Below are 6,000 nucleotides of genomic sequence, written 5' to 3' on the forward strand. Positions count from 1 at the left end.
TGCAGGGGCTGGCTCGCTCCGGTAACTGTAAATGTGCTTTCATCTCTCCTTATACAAATTCCGTGTGAGATGATAGAAAAATTAGAAGACTGAAGTTTTACATTTTTTTTCTGAAATCCCACCACAAGAGAACCACATATTGGTTGCAAACATTTTCTTAATATATAAAGATAGCCATATGTGTACATACACTTTCAAATGGAATAATGCTTTGTTGTCATCTTTTTTCACTTGATACATCTCTAAATACCAGTGATGAAGAACTACATCACTTTGGAGTTGCCTACTATTTCATTGCATGGATAAGGGAGCATTAAGTCATCCACAGTATGACTGAACTCTGAATCCCAACCTGTTGCTATTACAAGTTGAACCAGTCTAACTCTGCCTCCATCTAAGTCCCACCCACTGAACTTCTTCCTGCTCTGGGAAGCAAGCCAGTTAGCCCTCTGCCGCACGACCACATCCTTAATTCCCTGAACCTGCTTGTGACAGAGCTCCAGACCCTGTCCTCCCCCTCCCGCCTTCCCCTATCTTGAACACCTACAGCATTCTTCTATCGGGATTTCTACAAATGAACACTGTTCCAGATGGGATCTGGCTCTCCACAGCCAAGCATAGAGACACCAAGGTTTAACCTTTTTTTAAAATATATTTTTATTGATTTCAGAGAGGACGGGAGAGGGAGAGAGAGATAGAGAAACATCAATGATGACAGAGAATCCTTGATTGGCTGCCTCCTGCACACCCCCCGCTGGGGATCAAGCCCACAACCCAGGCATGTGCCCTTGACCGGAATCGAACCCAGACCCTTCAATCTGCAGGCCGACGCTCTATCCGCAGAGCCAAACTGGCTAGGCTAAGCTTTAACTTTTTAAGCCACTGAGTGGCTCAATGGAAAGGGCATAGCTCCCTCACTTCCCAAGTGTGATGTGAGATGAGCCATTTCATTTCCCAATGCCATTTTCTTTGTCTATAGAGCAGACTAATGATACCACATAAGATTGACATGATGATCAAAAAACAACTGTAATATACAGTTCAGGCATTCGGGACGTGGCAGATAATGAAGCTATCGTAATGACTCATACAAAGATATACAAAACTTCAGGCACTAAACTGTCCAAGGCTAGTCATAAACCAGTGACCTCTTATGTGAGCTCCTGCCAAGCCAGGTCCCCCAACGGCAGCCTTTATGCAATTCATCCTGTGTTTAATTCTACACACAGCATTTGCAATTGAGCCATCTTAAATGCACTGTTTAACTCATCCTCTCTCCTATTTTGGATCTTAATTTTCTCAGCGTTGGTTTTCCCTACGCAGCTGCCCACACTTGCTCAACAACCTTATTCTTCTGCTGATGCTCTTACGGGCTTCTTAACCTCGGAGAGCTGTCAGTCATCTTTGGCCCCCAGGTACTCTGGAAATAATAGGCATTCACCCTTCTGTGAGAGGAAATGAATCCTCTCATACCCCCAAGATGTGATTCTGCTGCAAATACGTTCAACACATATAACCCAGGGCACATTCCGTCAGAGCCACGGCCGCCCCAGGAGACACAAGAGGACCACCCCCAGAGAGTACCACCAACCATCAAAATGCAGGCCCTTCCATCCCCATTCCCTCTACTTGCCCGGAAGCCCAATCAGGACCAGGGAGCTGCCCCATTTCCTTTCCCTGCACTTCAAACACCTTCCTGTATTTTCCTCTTTTTTCTTCACACCCACTGACCCTTACTCCTCTGGGCTAACTGCCTCCCATCCCCCTGTTTCCTCTTGGTTCACACCCTTTGCTTCTCCGCTTCATCCACTATTTGTTTCCTGCAGCCCCTCCCGCTCACCGCGCTTCAGGTGCCCCTCCTGGTCCTGCTCTGTCCTCTTGCCCATCCCCTTCCTCACTCTTTCCTCTTGCTACCACATCTCTGCAGGTGGAGACAACCTCCTGGCTTCGACTTCCATACCACTCACTTACCCGTGCCCTTGTCTCTCCAGAAAGAGCTGTCTTCCAGGCCGAGGATCCTGTCCTCACTGACCCCTCTGAAGCCTCGACGCTGTGGGCTGCTGCAACCCTCCACTCCTGGGCTGTACCACCAGGAGCATCCATCGTCCCCGGGCCCTGAAGCCCTCTGCCCTCTCACGGCCCCTTTGTGCATTCCTGTCCTTTAAATACAGATGCCCCCGAGAGAATCAGCTCCCTCCTTGCCATGGATATACAGGCTTTCCCTCAGAGGCCTTGCTCCGTCTCCAGGCCTCACCTATGACCCCAATGCTGATGATTTCCAAAACCGAGTCTATCCCTGAGTTCAGGCTGCTAGATAGCTCTGGGTAACTATCTGGCAGGACCAAAGCCTTAACACACCTAAAACCGACGTCTCAACTCTGTCAGATTTCCCTCCTGGTCATATCCTGACACCTGCCAAGCCTGGATTCTAACCCTCCATGTCTTCAATATTCCTTCCTTGCCACTGTTATTAGCAGCCCACACTGCATTCCACAGGCTGTGCTCTATGCAAGTCTGGGGGCACCATTCATGCAGCCTACCACGTGGGCTTTGGCCATTGGACTGACTCCCCCGCCCATGAGCAGGGACAGGCTGAAAGAAGACTACGGTCCTCTAAAGCTGGGGGCCCAAGGCAGAGGCCGCTCAGCTGGTCTAAAATGAGGCTTTCCACACGATTCGATTCCCGGTCAGGGCACATGCCTGGGTTGTGGGCTCAATCCCCAGTATGGGGTGTGCAGGAGGCAACCGATCAATGATTCTCTCTCGTCATTGATGTTTCTATCTTTCTCTCCCTCTCCCTTCTTCTCTGAAATCAATAAAAATATATTTTTGAAATGAGACCTTTCAAAAAAGTTAAGTGACTTGCCCAAGACCCTTCAGCTAATGGCAGAACCCACATTCACACCTGGGTGTGTCTGACACCAAAGCCTATACCCTGACCAAACATACCCCGGTTTCCTCTGCATTTCAAGAGCCATGTGGATACACATCGTCCTCACTAGCAGGAATCTACCCACAAGCAGAGCTTAGGGCATGACGGCAGCCTGGAGGTCTGCAGACACAAGAGGCGCTGGTTGCAACCAGGTGGGTGGGCAGGAAGACTTGTGCTCTTTGGAGCTTTCTCAACAGCATAGATATTTGAAGGCTGTATTTCCCCAATTGCTCTCCCTGTCCACCTCACCAAAACCAATCTCTCCTTACCCAGGTAATCTTCCTGCAAACCAGACAGGATGATACTGTTTCCCTGTAACACTCCTCAATGCTCCCCCCGGGGTAAGCTCTCGGGATAAGGTGCAGCCTCCTAACTTGGCCATAGGGCCCTGTAGGCCCCGGCCCCCGCTCAGACCTCTAGTACAACTGCCGGCCTCTGGTGTCTTTCTCTGAGTATCTCAATGCCCCACCCCCTGGAGGCTTCTCAAGTATGAAGTGGCTTTCCAGCTAATGGTAGTGCAAGTAATGCCACCAAGAACTCACTCCTTTTAAAGTCCACTAAAATATTTACATAAACTATAAAACAACTCCAAATAAATCCTATCTGATAAAGAGATAATATGCAAATTGACCCTCATGCCCTCACAAGATGGTTGCCTACGACCAGGCCAGCAGGGCGGGTTAGTGAGGGACGAACAAATGACTGAACAGCAGGCTGCGTGGGGCAACCAGGCCGGCGGGGGGGGGGGAGGGATGTGAGGGGCAACCAGGCTGGCGGGGGGGGGGGGGCAGTTAGGGGTGACTAGGCCAGCAGAGGGGGGCAGTTGGGGGCAACCAGGCCAGCAGGGGGGGCAGTAAGACGTGACCAGGCTGGTGGGGGTGGGGGGCAGTTAGGAGCAACCAGGCCGGCAGGGGGGATGCAGTTGGCCGGCAGGAGGGGCAGTAAGGGGTGACCAGGCAGGCAGGCAGGTGAGCGATTAGGAGCCAGTGGTCCAGGATTGTGACAGGGATGTCTGACTGCAGGGCAGGGCAGTCGGACATCCCCCAAGGGGTCCCGGATTGGAGAGGGTGTAGGCTGGGCTGAGGGGACCTCCCCCCCCCGTGCACGAATTTTGTGCACCAGGTCTCTAGTTATCAGTAAGAACAAAGAGAGCAACAAGGTTTTACTCAAGGAAGTATGAATAAACAGGAAGCCAAGTTATCTGACACTGTAGAGAATCTTTTCCTGAACAACGAACATTAGAATTCAAAGACTAGCAATGGGTCCTTTTCAAGAAGTAGGAGGAGACACAGCGATTGCAATCTATTTTCAAGAAGATTGAAAAGAACATGTCACCTACTCAACAAAAACGAGATTGCTAGATAACAGACCAAGTAGCATCTGTGCCAAAAGTACAACTGAGGTGCAGAGAACAGAATAACCAAAGCAGGTCAGGAAACAGCTATTGAACATGAAAGACTATTTAGGGAGCTGCACGAGGCCATAAAAGACCATGACACTAGAGCACTGCAATGCCTCTTGAGAATTCTGGGAGTTCCCAACACAGGACACAGAATAAATGGTTCTGGATCAGTAACCAAAGTCGAAGGAGGGAGGGGGAAGGAGAGAGGGAGAAGATGTTCTGACTGAGGTCAGAAGAGAACTGACACCTCCAAGGCATCGCAGGCCGGGGTTCACCCCATGAAGAAGGGAGAGTTCTGGCAATAAATGATCCTCCTAATGAGCTGGGGAAGCCTTTCTGAGAAGACATCTGGACTCTTCAGCCATGTCCCCATTTGGAATCCTGAGCAAACGCTGCAGCCCCACGGCCCACAGATCTCAGATCCACTCACTCCACAGCAGCACCGAGCGCCCTGCTCTCCGCAGGTGCTGCTCTGGGCGCAGGGAGCAGGCCCAGACGCCAGGCAGAGCAGAGCAGGGGGCCACGCGAAAAGTCTGGCTGGATCTTTTTGTTATCCTTATGTGCTGGCAACTCTAAGCAATATCGTTGCTCAAGGAATACATGAAATAAATATCATGGTACAAAAAAGGGAAAGTGAATTAACACATTTTGTTTGTTTTTGTTTTTAAATTAATACACTTTATTTCAGAACAGTTTGGGTTTACAGAAAAATTGAGCAGTAAGTAGTGTTCCTATCTACCCACCTCATCCTCCCCAACTTCCCCTATTAGTAACATCTTGTGTTAGTGTGGGACATTTCTTATGATTGATGAGCCAATATTGATACACAATTATGAACTAAAGTCTATACTTCACATTAGGGATCACTCTTTGTTTCTCTGTGTGTGGTTTTTTAATATATTTTTATTGATATCAGAGAGGAAGGGAGGAGGGAGAGAGAGATAGAAACATCAATGATGAGAGAGATCATTGATCAGCTGCCTCCTGCATGCCCCACACTGGGGACTGAGCTCGAAACCCGGGCATGTGCCCTGACCGGGAATCAAACTGTGACCTCCTGGTTCATAGGTTGATGCTCAACCACTGAGCCACGCTGGCCGGGCAGGGATAACTCTTTGTATTGTGCATGCAATGGGTTTTAACAAATGTATCACCATTATAGTATCATAGAGAGAAGTTTCCCTGCCCCCAACCTCTCTCTGCTCCAACTATTTCTCCCTTCCTCCCCTCTAAGCCCTGGCTACCATGGATCTTTGTTCACTGCCTCCAGAGTTTTGCCTTTTCCAGAATGTCACAGAGTTGGAATCATACCGATTGGCTTCTTTCACCTAATAAGGTGCATTTAAGTTTCCTCCCTGTGTTTTCATGGGTTGATAACTCATTTCTCTGGAATTAACACTTAAATCGCATTAATGGCCGAAGCCGGTTTGGCTCAGTGGATGGAGTGTTGGCCTGCGGACTGGAGGGTCCCGGGTTCGGTTCCGGTCGGGGGCATGTACCTTGGTTGCGGGCGCATCCCCAGTGGGGGGTGTGCAGGAGGCAGCTGATCAATGTTTCTCTCTCATCAATGTTTCTGGCTCTCTATCTCTCTCCCTTTCTCTCTGAAAAATCAATAAAATATATTTTAAAAAAATAAAAATAAATCGCATTAAGGTGTGTTTTGTAA

This window comes from Eptesicus fuscus, chromosome 16 (genome assembly GCF_027574615.1).
Source record: "Eptesicus fuscus isolate TK198812 chromosome 16, DD_ASM_mEF_20220401, whole genome shotgun sequence".
NCBI lineage: Eukaryota > Metazoa > Chordata > Mammalia > Chiroptera > Vespertilionidae > Eptesicus > Eptesicus fuscus.